Raw genomic sequence first — 17,121 nt, forward strand, 5'->3', positions numbered from 1 at the left:
TCCAAAGAGCCCATGACTATACTAGTTTTTGTGTTTTCTCTTCTGATCTCATCTTTTAACTTCTGCCTGAAAGTGAAATCATCCCATATTCATCCTTCTGTCTCTGACTTATTTCACTTAACAAGATTTCTTCAAGCTCCATCCAAGATGGGCTGAAAATGGTGAAATCACTATTTTTAATAGCTGAGTAGTATTCATATATATAAATATATCATAACTTGCTCAGCCATTCATCTGTTGTTGGGACACCTGGGTTGCTTCCAGGTTTGGCTATTACAAATTGTGCTGCTAAGAACAGAGGTATACACAAATCTTTTTGGATGGGTGTGCTGGGTTCCTTAGGATAAATCCCCAGGAGAGGAATTGCAAGATCATAGGGTAGTTCCACTTCTAGTATTGTGAGAGTTCTGCAGACTGCTCTCCACAGAGGTTGGACCAACTTACATTCCCATCAGAAGTGCAAGAGGGTTCCTTTGTCCCAACAACCTCTCCAGCATTTGTTGCTGCTATGTTTTCTGATGTATGACATTCTCACAGGAGTGAAGTGGTATCTCATTGTTGTCTTTATTTGCATTTCTCTGACAATCAAAGACTTGGAGCATTTTTTCATGTCTTTCTTGACCTTTAGGACCTCTTCAGTGGTGAATATAATGTCCATATCCTCTCCCCATTTTTGGATGGGGTCATTTGTTTTCTTGTTGTTGAGTTTGGCAAGCTCCTTCTATATTTTGGTTATTAAACTCTTGTCTCATGTATGGCATGTAAAAATCTTCTCCCACTCTGTGAGGGGTCTCATGGTTTGGGTAGTGATTTCTGTTGCTGTGCAGAAGCTTTTTAACTTGGTGTAGTCCCATAGGTTTATACTTGCCATAGTCTTCTTTGTAATTGGATTCGTTTCATTGAAGATGTCTTTAAAATGTATGCAGAAAAGAGTTCTGCCAATATTTTCCTCTAAGTATCTGATAAATTTCTGGTCTAATACCCAGGTCCATGATCCACTTAGAATTTACACTTGTATTTGGTGAAATATAGTGGCTCAGTTTCATTCTTCTGCATGTTTCAACCCATTTTTTCCAACACCATTCATTGAAGAGATTCACCTTTCCCCAATTTATAGTCTGGGCATCTTTATCAAATATTAGATGTCCATAGGTGTGGGGACTTACGTCTGTGATCTCAATTCCATCCCACTGATCATTGTGTCTATTTCTATACCAGTACCAAGCAGTTTTGATGACAACAGCCCCATAATACAATTTGAGATCTGGGAGTATGATGCCTCAATCAAGAGAACTGAACAATTATTATCATCTATGCACCCAATGAGAAGCCATCTAAATACATCAAATATCTACAGCAAGATATTAATAGCAACACAGTCATAGTAGGGGACAAACCATAGTTTATATACTCAGCAGATATTACAATGTCAAACCATAATGAAGAAGATAAAAATACTGAAAATTAAATTTTGGAATAGTAAAGGAGAATGAAGGAAGGGGCTACAAACTTTTTTTTAATTAAAAGCATAATATGACTGTGCATATTTTGTTATTATTGGCAGTAAAAAAAAGCTTCATTATAAAATAAAATGAGAAGAGACTATGTAAAACTCAAATATTTTTATAAATACTAGACCATGTTTTCTTTTTTCTTTTTTCAATTTTTGTTTGTAGGTTTGTTTGCCACCAGGGTGTCACTGAGATTTGATGCCTGCACAACTCCATTACTCTTTTTCCTTCATGTTAGAGAGTAAGAAACAGAGAAGTGGGGAGGGAAAGAGAGAGGAAAAAATAGAAATACAACAACACTGATCCAGTACTCTATTCATGAAGATTGCTCCCAGGAAGCACATCATGGCCAGGGATTGAAACTAGGTCCTTGCACAAGGTAATATGCATGCTATATATACTGAGTAAGTCACCTACAAGTCTTGATATTTTTTTCAACTATCAGTTTGCAAATCTAGCAAGTCATTCTCATTTCAAAATTCTCCCTAGAGGAGCTGAGCAGCAGTGCATCTGAGTATGAGAATCAGACTTCAGGCCCCCGGTTCGCAGCTATTGGATAACTTCACAAGTTGTGAAGCAGTACTGCAGGTGTCTCAGTTTCTGTCTCCTTTGCTCTCTCCCCTCCATCTCTATTTATCTTGGTCCTATCAAATAAAAGAAAAAAACAATGTTTTGGTTTTCTAGTCTCCTTAATACAAACAAGAGTTCATAGTATGTCCCTTCATTTCTACTGAGTAGTTACCTTGCTTATCAAACTGAATTTAAGATTTCTCCATAATACTTCTCTAGAAGGAAAAAGGAATAAAATTTATTAAGGGAGAAGGAATAAAACAAACAAAACTAAATGTGTTCAAAATATACCTTTGAGGTAGCTTCAGTGATAATTATCCTGAACTGGTAATAATGATTAGTACTCATGACCTCCTAATGAAGATTATGTCTCCATTTCTTAGTTGTCTATGAAAGCATTGACTTTCAATTTTAGTTATACTGATTTCTCAACAAAAACAAAAAAGAATTGTTGAATACTGAAAACAAAACAAAAAGCAAAGACCAAAAGAGAGAGAGAGAGAGAGAAATAAAATGTATTCAAATAAAGTTTTAATCATGGTTATCAGAGGACGGCAATCATATCAAGGCCTACCATTTTAGATTCTTCGACTGCAGCTTCTGAGCAAAGTAGTCCAGTCCTGGTAAACACCAAAACAGCTTTGGGAGTTTCAGTTCTCTAAATCAATCTCACACTTTTAAATTTTGAAATTCTGGCATTCTGAAATCTAGAAGACTATTAGTTTCCAATCACGAATTATAGTTAATATGAAGCTGTCCATTTAAACAGAAGTCACCTTTAATGCAACATGATCTGTATTAAAGGAACCATTATTTCTAAATAAAGTAATAAAATTATGAATTCAATAGCTGACTAGGTGACATTAGGCAAATTACTCTCTCTTTGTACAAAATGGGGTTAACAATACTGACCTATTTCTTAAGGTCTCTGGGGATAATTCATTTAGGTATAGTGTAAGTGCTGTATAAATGATAATGCTGTTATGAAGCCCAGTTTTATTGTCATCTGAACACCACCATTACAGAAAGGAATTCAGAGGTTTAGACAGAGGTGAATTAACAAAGCAAGGCTTATACTAATACAAGTGCTCTTTGACCTTGGATCACTGAGCTAAAAAAAAACAAAAAACAAAACAAAAAAAAAGATCAGAATGTAAATGAAGTTTTCATTTTAGAGAAACAGTTTAAGTTAATTTATTTCCTATTCACTTCCTCTGAAAATCATTACTTTGGAAACAAAACAGTCACCTTCAACTCCCACCTTTTTTTTTTTGTCCTTATTATAATTGTTTTTCCCAGAATTATTTGCATTAAATCATGACACTGGGTACTCATGGCAAAGAACAGATGCTCTGTCATTAGATCTCTGACCTGAATATTGATAGGTTTCTCCAACAAAAAGGTTATTTCTGATACTCACCTAATTCTTGGCAATACCTCCTGCCAAACCACCAATCTTTATTTTAAGTTGGAATGCTAAAGTATCCAGCAGACGTCGTTAGAACTAAGCTTAAAATAGTCCCCATGCCAAAGTGTCATGTCTTAGAAAAGCCAACTCTCAACAACTTAGCTCGAGGCCTATCTGAACATCTAGAATACATAGAAGGCTATATTATTAGCTCTGATATTAGTGACTCAATACGGAGGTATGGAAGATAAGTAGAGTTCCAGTGTTCAGTTATTAACCACATCCTTGGAACAAGGTGATGACTAAACAGGAGAGCACATCACATGCAGGTGTGAGGCCCTGGGTCTGATCACCAGACCCCCACCTCAATAAAATGAATAAAATAGAGAGGGATAGTACTCTGGCATCCTTGTTAAAATTAAATAAACACAATTTTAAAAATGTTAACCATATCTTTCTTCATTAAACTGTGGTGTCTTTATTTATTTTCTTTTTTTTTATTGATTTATTCATTGTGGCTGGGCAACGGTATACCCCATTGAGCTTATACCTTACCATACACAAGGACCCAGGCTTTGAGCCTATCCTCTCTACATTTGGGGCTGGGGGTGGGGTGGGGGAGTAGCAGTACTGAAGGTTTTATTTCTCTTTTCTTTCTCTTTCTCTCTACCTCCTCCTATCCCCTCTCAATTTCTCTCTGTCCTATTTAAAAAAAAAAAAGAAAGGGGAAAAAATAATGCCACTGTGAGTGGTAGATTCATCATGTAGGCAACATGCCCTAGCAACCCCCAGTGGCAATTGAAAAAAAATTCATTTATTAACAACAGAGAGAGAAAGCCAGTGAATCTTTCTGGCATATGCAATGCCAGCTACTGCCCTTGGGACCTCATGCTTCCCAGTCCAATACTCTAGCGACTGTATCACCTGCTAGAACGCAGAGATGTGGTTTTCTTAACATAATCACATACCAAGAACAATTTTTTTCTTTAAAGCTTTCCTTTATACCCCTTCTCTGTCACTAACAATACTTCTCATAACAAATTATCTTAGAAGAAAAACATGTCACATGTAGCAGAAAGCAACTCTCCAAAAGCAAATCACTTGACACTAAAGTTCTCAGTAAAGATACCTGAACTCTTCAACAGACCATGCAGTATACCACATAAGAGCAAAATGAAAACCTCTCTCTGAAATGGGGGTCAGAGTGAAGAGGGAATGGACTGGGCAGTGAAATATGAGATGATAAAGTCCACAACATGAGTTTTCAAGTAACTTCCACAACTCCACATTCATTTTGAATTAATTAAGGTTCATGCCACTAGAGGCACACAAAGACATTTTTGAAACAAATTTCTCTTGTTGTCATATATTCTTCTGCCTTTGAAAAAAAACAGTGATTATTGTATTTTAACTCCATTATATGCAAAATTTAGCACTTTTAAAAACACTAGCCTGAGCTACTAAAATTAGATATGGTCCACCACCCTTGAGTGCTAGCTGTAAAACTTATAACAAATAATACCTGAAATTAATAACAGGAACAGGCACTCCCTTTAATAAGCAGAAAAGAGATGGCTACATTCAAGCACAATTTCATGCTGTCTAGCAAAGTGATGGTAATGACTGCTGCATAAAGATAAGATACTGAAAATGGTCCATATGGAAATATAAGGGAAATAAATTAGCCTCTTCAAGCAACCTAGACTATAAGTTTTGACAAATCAGGACTCCAGGTGAAGAAGGAATGTGTAGCCAGAGAGCTCCGAAATTATATTTTGGTACATAACTTAGGTTGGTAGAATTACTCTCACTTTCTATCTTGGTCTCATATTATTTTTGCAGAATAATTAAGAATGAAAATTTCCATTCTAATGCTATTACATCACAAAACAAAGCAGGCAACAGAGATTCACAAAAAGCACAAGAAAAATCAGTGAGGAATTCACTACAGAAATTCATCCACACAAAAAGTCAGATAGAAATAAATGGGCAAAAATTCAACAATTTAAAACAAACTCAAAACAAAAATCAGAATGGACATAAGTAAACCACATATATCAATAACTGCCCTAAATGTGAATGGTCTAAATTCACCTGTCAAAAGACTCAGAGTAGCTCAATGGATTAAAGAACAGGATCCATCCATTATATGTCTTCAGGAAACACACATCCAAAGAAAAGACAAATGGAAACTGAATAAGATCGGCTGAAAACGGTGAAGTCACCATTTTTTACAGCTGAGTAGTATTCCATTGTGTATATATACCACAACTTGCTCAGCCACTCATCTGTTGTTGGACACCTGGGTTGCTTCCAGGTTTTGGCTATTACAAATTGTGCTGTCAAGAACATATGTGTACACAGATCTTTTTGGATGTGTTGGGTTCCTTAGGATATATCCCCAGGAGAGGAATTGCAGGGTCATAGGGTAAGTCCATTTCTAGCCTTCAGAGAGTTCTCCAGACTGTTCTCCACAGAGGTTGGACCAATTGACATTCCACCAGCAGTGTAGGAGGGTTCCTTTGACCCCACACCCCCTCCAACATTTGTTGCTGTTACCTTTTCTGATGTGTCCCAAATATTTTGATAGCTTATGGCTTCATTTTCATTTAACTCTCGAAACATTTTGATTTCTTCCTTTATTTCCTCTTTGACCCAATAGTTGTTAAGTAGTGTACTGTTAAGCTTCCACATTTGGGGACCATTATTAATCTTTTGTTGATTGTTAAGTGTTAGTTTAATCCACTGTGGTCTGAGAAGGTAATTGGGATGATTTCAATGCTCTTGAATTTCCTGCCAGACTGTTACCAGCCACTTAATCTCTCCCTAGGCTACTCTCTGTCTATGAGCCACACGTGTTTGCACTCACCAGTGATTTGGTAGGTTACTGAAATTGTTCTAGTCCTGCCTTGTTGTGGTCCCAGGTGGTCTCCTTTGGTATTCCTAGTTGACCCTGGAGAGGAAAGGAAAGAAACACAGCTGCTGCTGCTCTATAGCCCCGCCTCTGGAAGTCTCAGCCTTTAATGATTTAACAAAAATCTCTATTTGAGTCACATAAATGAAAGAAGAATCATGGAACATATACTCAATAGAGTACTACTCAGCAATTAAAAAAGACTATAATGTGTCCTTTGGGACTGTCAGCGATTATGATCAATAAAGTAAGGTATTGAAAGATAACTATGGGATGATTTCCCTTAAGTGGGATATTGACAACTGAAATACATCAACTTGTTAAAATATATATATGTAGTCAGCCAGTATCTGTGGTCTTGGGAGAAATATGGAGGTTAGCATTGGAGGGGTCTAGGGGCAGAGAACTTTGGTGGTGGGAGTGGTGTGGAATTATACTCCTATTATTTTATAATCTTATAAATTAACATTAACTCACAAAAAATATATATTATATATACATCATATGTATGTAAAATATGAGAGAGTGCACATGAAACATATCTGCATTTAGTTTGTGGCTAAAGGACCTGAAGTAAGGAAATTTATATATAACTTTATGTACACACTATTACATTATGATCATTCAGTTTTTTTACTATCACACAGAGATGTCTGGGTGATTTGAATAACTGGCCATTTAATTTTTTTGTAACATTTAATAATAAAAATTCATATAAATGCTTATTAAAAAACAGTTAATCAGTGCATGGCCTGGGAGGTGGTGCAGTGGATAAACGTGAGACTTTTAAGCCTGAGGACATTAGTTCAATCCCCGGAGGCACATGTACCAGAGTGACGTCTGGTTCTTTCTCTCTCTCCTCCTATCCTCATAAATAAATAAATATAAAAACAGTTAATCACAGACTAGGAATAAGACTCAGAGGTAGAGCATATTAGCCCTGGGTTTGATGCTTGGTACTACGTAAATCAAATAGGAAAGACCGAAAACAAGATGGTACATCATATATATGAAGCAGTTATCTAGTTTCTTTTTCTCTTACTTTCTCTGTCATATACATAATAACTATAAAACCTAATTACATGCATCTGTAAGAATACAAACATACAAGATGTTTGCTGAGACATACAAAGTCAATAAAAATAGTTCTAACAATGATTTTATCTTTTGATTGTCTGAAGATCTCATATATTATAGGATTAACAGATATAGCTTAAGTCGCTTTGCAAGTACTAAAGATAACTATTCCAGGTCAAGGCTAAGCATCACACAAATAATACCCATAATGAGATTTTTTAAAATAAATAAATAAAAAAACTATGAATACCAATATACATACAGGAAAATCAGAGCAAAGTGCAAAATAGTTGAATTTAGTTGCCAGAGTATGGTTATTGAAAGAGTTAAGAAAATCCAGAATGAAAAGACAGATGTAGCAAATGAATATAATCTATACAAAGCAGGAATAAGTATTATTCTTACTACATAGTTCAGGTAAAAATCAATGTGTAAAATACAGTGAAGTTTAAATATTCAGGAAATTATTTTCAGGAAAGGAATGTAAATCTCAATTTGGAAAAGGTGAGTCAGATTCCTATTTGTAAATAACAGTTCTCACGGTAATGAGACATAGCAATTTTCAATAAACCAACCAGGGACAAGAAAAGCAGCAATGAAGGGACAGAGATTTGTTTTGAAGGAGAGAAATGGAAAGAAGCATGACCCTCATGAATCACTTTGTTCTTATTGTACAATTTTTGCAACACTACTCGGTCATTTTGGTGCCTTTTCTCCCTTTCACTCTTGATTATTTTACTTTCCAACCAAACGCTTTGATCTGATTTTTTTTTTCATCTACCTAACACCAGCTGTTGCAAGAGGGTTCCTATTAAAGGACTTCATTTAAATAGTCTGATCACTAAGGCAAATATCAAGCACATGAAGCTAACACAGTGTTTTGAAAGGAACACTGGTTCAAATGGGTTGGAATTCCACCCCTGCAAATTTCTAACTTGGGAGTTTGAGGTACATACACCACAGAATCTTGCTGAATGTGACTCCTCATTCTTTAAATAGGAATAATAAAACCTGCCCTTTATACAGAAGATCAAATCAGATAATGAAAACTTTAAAGCATTATAAAAATGTAATTTATTTTGTAAATGATTCACCTGCTATTTTACTATTGTCAAAGGAAGACCTGAACAGAACAAAACAAAATTGACCTAGAGCCCTTCAAGACATTTGCTTTATGTCCTGCCCTAGTAAAAATCAGATAATGGGTTTTGCGGGGGGGTGGTGGAAGGAGGGGGTTCTCAAGGATGCAAAAATACTATTGTACTAGTATAATCACATCACATTTCATTTCATGAGATGAAAAAAAGACTAAGAGATATTATAATTTTATGGGTGGTCTTTAAAGATATTTCATGAGTTCACACTAACAAATCCAATTATGGCATTTGGAGGAAGAAAAAAAAAGTTTCCCTAATCCAGGCTTTCTCATCCTCCTGATCACCGAACTCCCTGGAAAACAGAGTTAATACACAGTATGTAAAAAAGATTTTCAAGTTATAAAAATAACAACAGAATCTTCTTCTTTTTCAAAAAGGCAAATGAGTAAGCTTTTTGTCAGACTGTGTACACAGGATGTTCTCTATTGTAATACCACACAGCAACAACAGGAATATAGCAGATAAAGGAAAATGAGACCTGGCTGTGAAAGGTTTTAATAGTAATAATAATAAAAAAAATCACCATGACTACTGAGAATACCTTGAAATGATGTGGTAAGTGTACTTGCTGTTGGTGTTCCTTCATAGTCAATATTAATCTATTAGATTTGTTTTTCTTTAAATTGTGTTCATTTTTACTACAAAAGTACTTGAATTAAATTCAGTTGTCAGCGCCCACCCAAGACCCTCTTTCAGGCCTTAAACAGGTGTATATGAGACGTACTGATTTTTTTATACTAACTCCATTAATCAGGTCTACACACAACATGAAACCAAATCAATAAACAGAAAATAGTAAGCTCCAGACATGCTCTTACAGTTAGAATACAATTCTAACTTTGAACTCAGTTTCAAACAAATCATTACAACAATACCTTTGAGGGAGAAGAAAAATCAATTGACCTAGTAAGCAGACAAACATCTCACCCTCTGTACAGAAACAAACACAGATACTATTACCTTATAAAGAAGTTATCTTAAAGCTTCCCACTTCTTTCCAGTAGAAAAGAAAAATCTTAAAGTCCCCACCCCAGCACATTTCTCCAGCTTAAGCTGGCAACAGAACCCTGCTGTGGTTGGACCACATGCAGTAAAATGTTCAACTTCTCTCTGTAGCCAATCCAATGCTGCTCAGAACTCAGAGTGATCAGCCTGGCTTTGTGGCAATACAATGGGGGTTAAACATTTTCTCCAATCCCTTTACAAGCAAGAAAAAATCCATTCATTTGTTCAAGATTATTTAGCAAAACACACAGCAAGTTATAACTTGATAATGTTTTAAAAGAAATAACTCGTTTTCTTTCACTTGTGGTAGGGAATGTAAGAGAGTGTCACATATATTTCTTTCCATTTGTGAATCTAATATTAACTACAATTACATTTAAAAAATATTAGTCTTTGTTTAAATGTTCCTTCTTTACAGGATGCAATAACTGTTAGAGATGGGTGTACTTATTATGCATGAGAATTCACTTCCAAAAAGCACATAATCTACACCCACACAACTCACACCAACCTTGTCTGCCTTTTCCCTTTTCACAGTAGCCTAGAATTATTTACTTGAGTTAACTTAATCTGAAATTTTAGTAAAAATAAGTGTTGCAACTATTTTTTACCCTACTTATTTTTCAATTTAATTCCTCTTTTTTTCAGTTTTATAACTGTGTCATGATTTATAACTGTGTCTTGATTTAACTGTGTCATGCAAAATCATAAGTTTCCAGGAGTATAATTTCACCTGGTGGGCAGAGAATTTCATTCCTTTTTTAAGCTTCTCTAGTACCTATTATTAGTATCCCAGATGTAAGAACTTGTAAATATTGGTTATTATTTTTATAAGATTTTATTGGTACATAAATAAGATATTATTGGTACATAAGTACACAAAAATAATAGTGAGCTGGTATAGTCTATTTATTTTATTTGATACAACAGAGAGAAATTGAGAGGGCAAAGGAGAGAGAAAAAGAGACACCTGTTATACCGCTTCACCACTTTGGAACTTCCCCCCTGCAGGTGGGGAACAGAGGCTTAAACTTGGGTCCTGGAGCATGGCAAAGTATGTGCTCAACCAGGTGGGCCACTGCCTAGCCCTATGAGCTGGTATTTTCATTAGAAATACACTAAGGGGGCCGGGGTAGAAAACATATGGTTATGCAAAAAGACTCTCCTGTTTGAGCCTCAAAAGTCCCAGGTTAATCTGCCACACCACCATAAACCAGAGTTGAACAGTGCTCTGGTAAAACAAAAATAGAAATACATTGAGGTTATGTGTCATATGAAGAAGATCTGAAGAAATTAACAAAGAAAACAAACTGATGAGCTAAATAAAATAAGAACAAACTTTTAGATTAAAAGACAAATTAGTGGTTATCAGAAAAGGAAGGAGATATGTGACTAGGATAAAAGGGGACTATTGTATGGTGAAGAGCAAAGTCTGACTTCCAATGGTGAACTTATGTACACATTAATTTTCAATGATGCACACCTGGAACTTGTAGAATGTTATAATGCAATGTTAGTTCAAATTTTAAAAGGACGTAATGGAAGTCTTTTAAAATGTAGTGTGTAAAGTAGAACTTCATTGTTGAATTTTTAAACTACCTGTTTTTGCTTAAACTTCTAACAACTATTTTTCAACCTTTAAAAGTCTTGTGGAAAAACTTTAAGAGAAACAGTTTAAGAAGTTATTTATCAGCATTTAATTTTTTATTATCTTTATTTATGGATAGTGATAGTCAGAAATAAAGAATGAAGGGAGTGACCAAGAGGAAGAGCGACAGAGAGACACCTGCCGCATTGCTTCACCACTCGAAAAGCTTTTCCCCTGAAGGTGGGGATGGGTGGTTTGAACCTGGGTCCTTATGCACTGTAACATGTGTGTTCAACCAGGTGGGCCACCATCCAGCCCCTTCAGCACCAATTATTCAAGTTTAGAAAGCACTTATTTACTATGTTTTCAGTTCCAGCTATTCACTTCCTCAAAGCAAACCTAAAAATCTGTTCCCCATTTATTAAAATGATTGTCATGAACAATGAATGATCTTTTTAAGATTTTTTTCAGCACTTAAGATCTGCCTAGAATAATGCTTTTCTTCACCAACAAGTAACACAATCTCCTTCCAAGCATACTGTCTGAGAGATCAATAATAAACACAGCCCTGCGTGTGACCTCCCCAAACCAACTAGTAGAGGCATCAGGTGATGCTGACTGGGACCAAACGCCACACATCTGCTTCTCTACTTAATGGGTCTGAATTAACTTTGAATTACACTAATAGAAACTTGAAAAACTTAGTTTTTTGTTCTTTTAAAAGATAAAACAAGTATGGCAAATCTTAAAAGTATTTCCTCTGATTACATAAACTACTTTGTAGTAGGTGTGACTAGTGGCACCAGTAGTTAAGAAGCAGAAAACACTCAAGTGCTGAAGGCTAGAGAGACAGAACAATGATTATGCAAAAGTCTTTCACACCTAAGGCTCTGACTTCCCAACTTCAATTCCCCACCCTGTCAAAATCCACAGCTGAGTATTACTTTAAATAAAATGAGTGGGTGGGGGTAGATAGCATAATGATTATGCAAAGAGACTCTCATGCCTGAGGTTCCAAAATCCCAGGTTCAATTCCCTGCACCACTGAGCATTGCTCTAGTTAAAAAAAAAAAAAAAAACTTAAGTAAAATGAGTATAAAAGTCAAAAACTATCAAATGCATAGTCACTAAATGGGCACACACTACTGGTAACAAACCATACCAGAGAATGATTTATACTTGTTCCCATTCCTTTGAAATGAACTTTTACAAATTTTAAAAATATTATTTATTTTTACTTATTTATTTATTTTATTAAACATTTTTTATCTTTTTAAAATATTTTATTTATTTATCTATTTATTCCCTTTTGTTGCCCTTGTTGTTTTATTGTTGTAGTTATTATTGTTGTCATCGTTGTTGGATAGGTCAGAGAGAAATGGAGAGAGGAGTGGAAGACAAGAGAGGGAGAGAGAAAGACACCTGCAGACCTGCTTCACCGCCTGTGAAGCCAGGCCCCTGCAGGTGGGGAGCCAAGGGCTTGAACCGGGATCCTTACACCAGTCCTTGCACCTCACACCATGTGCGCTTAACCTGCTGCATTACCACCCAACTCTCATTTTTACTTATTTATTAGACAGAGATAAACTGAGAGGGAAGGGGTAGATAGAAAAGGAGAAAGGGCTGGGGAGATAACATACTGGTTATGCAAAAAGACTTTCATGCCTGAGGCGCCAAAGGTCTCAGGTTCAATCCCAAGCACCACCACAAACAAGAGCTGAACAGTGCTCTGAACTCTGTGTATATGTTTCTCTCTGTATCTATCTCATTAAAAAATAAATAAATAGAAGTTTTAAAAAAGAAAGAAAAGGAGAGAGACAGCTGCAGCACTGTCTTACCATTTGAGAAGCTTTCCCTTTGCAAGTGGAGACCTGGGGCTTGAACCCAATTTCCTGAAAATTGTATCATGTACACTCAACTAGGTTCAGCCTCTTTCTAGCCTTGAATTAAAAAAAGAAAAAAAGAAAGAAAAAGAAATTTAAAAAAAAGAATGAAAGACAGAAAAATGAAAAAAAAGAAAGACTCCTAATGGAAAAAAAATCTGCCTATGTTTTTCCTATTACTACGTTAACATAATATTTTCATTTCCTAGTTAGTAATTTCCGCAGGTATTTAAAAAAGCAAAAGATGATGCACCACTCTGAAAGAAGAGTCTATTTTAAAGAGCAGTGAAAGAAGTATTTAAATTACTGCTTGAAATTGTGATGCTGTTCTGAACAGTAAAGGCCAACTGGAGGGACAAGTCTGATTATGCAGCTTGACTGACCGAACCTAATCAGAATTATTTCGGCACACTGCTTCACTACAACCACTAACCCATTAAACACTAAAATGCTTCTATAGACCCACTTCTCTCTGTCTCCCACTGTGACCTGTAACTTTTCAACAGTGGTTACTCAGTGGGCTACTCAAAACATTTTTCCATAAACTTATGTACTGGGTTTAACAGGCTTTTCAATATGGATCATCAAATCTGCCATTTTATGTCAAGAGTAGGTACTATCCTACTGAGACTGTCACACAGAAGGGGACACTTTGAAGTTTATTTTTCCACCTTGCAATATATTTTGGCTAAGAAAAGTTGAAGTCAATAACCATTTCTTCTCCCATTCAAGCGGCTGTCTTTGAAAGTGGAATTTTTATTATCTGATGTCAAACTAATAAGGTTATTAACTCTGATCATCCTACTTAGCCTACCTTTCTTTAAAAATATTTTTTTAATTATTTTATTTTAATATGAGAGAAGTAGAGAGGAACACTGTTCAGTCCTGGCATATAGTGATAGTGGGGTTTAGACCCAGGAACCCAGACTCTCAGGCATGAAAGTCTTGAATAACCATTATGCTGTCTCCCCAGCCCTTTTCTAAACTGATAGTTCCAAGTCGGCTAAATGCACATTTAGCTTTCTATATCACATCTTCAGTTTATCACACTATGAAGACTTTTCTGAGGTGTAATTGATTTTTCTATAAGCTATGAGTTGGTATGCATTTTAATTTAAGTACATAAAACTATCAGAGTTGTTGTTTATTTAAGGTATACTTCCTGGTCAGAGAAGTAGTTCAACAGGTAGAGCACCTAGCTTCCTATGAGCAAGACCCAGGTTCCAGCCCCAGTGCAGCACACGGCAAGTGCTACAGTAGCACTGGGGGGAACTCAAGGTGTATTGATGTTTCCTTCAGTCTCTCTAAATGAACATGTCAGCCTGAAGCAGTGAAATCTCATATGTGCAAAACACTGGTGATATTAAAAACAAAAGTTTTTTCTTTTAAACCTGAAACTGTGTGTAGGGTTTTGTTTGTTTGTTTTTTCAAAAAGGTACCATTGGAATGTTTCCATTTTTAAAAAAAATATTATTTAGTTTGGATAGAGACAGAAAAAAAGAGAGAAAGAGGCGGAAGACAGAAAGGGAGAGAGAGAGAGACCTTCAACACTATTTCACCGATTGGAAAACATTCCCCATGCAGGTGAGGACCAGGGGCTTGAGCCTAAGTCCTCACACACTGTAATGTGTGTGCTCAGCCAGGTGCACCACTGGCCACTTCCGGAGTTACAACTGTTTCAGATATTTTTATTCACACTGTATAGTTGCAAATAGAAGAAAGCTCTTGTGGTGTCCTCAATCTTGGTACCTCAGTTTGCTCATATATAAGATGAAGATAATGTATCCTTTTATAAAGTATCCATGCAGACTAAATGGATAAGTATTTGTAAATCACAGACTAGTGCATGGCTCACAGTAGATGTCATGAGTTTGTATTAAGTAAATGAAAGTAAGTCAGATGCCATTTACAAATGAGAAAATGAGCAGGTGATTTTTTTTTTTCAGAGCCTGGGTCTTGGTCCCCTGCTTTGTCACCATTCCCAGGCCACCTTTTCCCCCATCAGCTAGAGAAAGGGAACATATCCCCTGGTGCTGTGGCATTCTCATATGGTGCCAGGACTTGAACTTGAGCTGCAGAAATGACAAGGCACATGCCCTACTGGTAACTCACTCTCTGATGTGGGCAAAGGATTCTTTCAGGCATTATTCAGAATGGAAAAGTCTACCCTAAATGATATCAGTTTGCCTTTAGGACCTTTTATTTTTGTCAGGAGTTAGTAGTAAGTTGCTTCATTGCCCAAGATCACATCCACAGCCAGCTTTTGCATATTTCTTAGGTTTTTTCCAGTGTAGAAATGATGGATACTTTCTTTTCTTTTTTTAAAATTAAATACTTATTTCTTTCTTTCACTTTTTTTTTACCTTCCTTTTATGTGATAGAGACAGAGAGAAACAGAAATTGGCAGGGGGTGGGGGGAGAAAGTGAGACCCCTGCAGCACCACTCCACCATTCACGAATCCTCTTCATGCAAGTGAGGATCAGAGGCTAGAACCTGGGTCCTCCCACATGGTAATGTGTAAGTTCTACCAAATGTGCTACCACCAAACCCCAGATGGATGCTTTTCTTTTGAATTCCTTCACAAGAAGAAGAAAAGAATATCAAGTAGTTGGATATGAGAAAAAAATAGAATTTTGCCAAATTAGCCCATAAATTGAGTAAGGAAAAGGAATTTAGTGTTTCTTTCCTGCACCCTGAAATGCTATACTAAATCCATGAGCTCACAGGCATCACAGGCAAGTTCCAAAGCCACAGGGGAGACAAGTTAAGCATCATGTCATTTGGTGAAAGTGTCATAAGAGCCATCTGTTTCTGTAAATACGGTAGAGTCCCAGGATCCCCACAGATAATTTGATGGCACAGCAGACTGGCATCCTAATGCTTTTTCATAATTTACTAATAGGCAAACTGCCAAGATTCTAGAAGGTACTGTGATGTTGAATGAAGGAAGGAAGATGAGGGAAAATGTTTGCAATGAATTAGCATACTTTTAAATATTTCAAGAGAACACTAGAGATTGATTTTCTTTCTGAATCTCAGCAATATCAAAACACCAAAAAAAAAAAACACCTATTAACCCTCAATTTTCTTTTTCTCTCCCCCTACTTCTGTCTCACCTCATTTAGAGTATATATAGATTTTATAAATCAATGCTTATAAAATAGTTCACTGTTTTTGGTTGTTATAATCAAAATTGAATCTGTAAGAAAAGAGTCTAAAAATGAAAGCTGTCAAAGCACTAGATGTCTTTAACTAGACTGCTAAAATGGACCAAAAAAATGCTTACAAAATATATCCTTGTAGCATTTTTATATAAAGTTTCTTTATTCATATGTGTGTCACAATAAAATACATCAGACATTTTATTTAAAACTTATGTCAACTGCATTGCATTTAATATTCTAGTGATATTTTTCTTTATATACATGAAAAATTAACAGATAATTCAAAAAGCAGAGAAGCAACCATGTAGCCATAACTGAAAATCTGAAGACTATAATGATATAGGAATGAAAAGACCTCCATCCAAGAATAATTTATCCTCCTAGTTTATCAATCAGGTTTGAAGGAGGGCCAAGAGATTTTCAAAGAAACATCCATTAAGAAAATTCATTGCTAAACCAGCCCTGTAAGAAATACTAAAGAAACTTTTATAAAATGAAAATATAGAAAGACTTCACCCATAGGGAACAAATGTGCAAAGCCAGGAAAATAAGCAAACCCCACAAAGACTATTTACTAGGACAGCAGTGCTGAGGTCAGCAAAGAGTTTGGGGATGACGTAGGGGAGGAAGGGAAACCAATGGACTTTAGCGGAGGGATATTGGTGTTTTGGTGCGAGCAGTAGTAGAGAAATGAATGCATTTTGAACAGATGGGAAGTTGTGCTTCTAAAACACTTATAGGCTATAAACCAAGAAATACTTGATAAGCTCATTTAAAGCTGGAACTTAAGAAACAAGGACAGAAAAAGAGAACACAAAATAAAACTTTGATTGGGTTTGGTTT

General features: G+C 35.9%; 1 protein-coding gene across 23 annotated transcripts in view; it reads right to left on the bottom strand.

Moving 5' to 3' along the window:
- The window catches only part of NRCAM (neuronal cell adhesion molecule), a 376,126-nt gene that overhangs the window by 199,453 nt on the left and 159,552 nt on the right, over positions 1-17,121 (bottom strand). Inside the window, exons 1-2 of one of the 23 annotated variants that reach the window (XM_060196415.1) lie at positions 9,598-9,663; positions 6,359-6,442 (exon numbers count right to left, since the gene is read on the bottom strand). The exons of 20 other annotated variants lie outside the window; for them this stretch is intronic. The gene's annotated coding sequence lies outside the window, so the exon portion shown is untranslated. Of the gene's footprint in view, positions 1-6,358; positions 6,443-9,597; positions 9,671-17,121 lie in introns of those variants that run through there. 2 more of the 23 variants (XM_060196414.1, XM_016190497.2) reach the window with 2 other exon arrangements.

Source organism: Erinaceus europaeus, chromosome 8, assembly GCF_950295315.1.
Source record: "Erinaceus europaeus chromosome 8, mEriEur2.1, whole genome shotgun sequence".
In the NCBI taxonomy this organism is placed as follows: Eukaryota; Metazoa; Chordata; class Mammalia; order Eulipotyphla; family Erinaceidae; genus Erinaceus; species Erinaceus europaeus.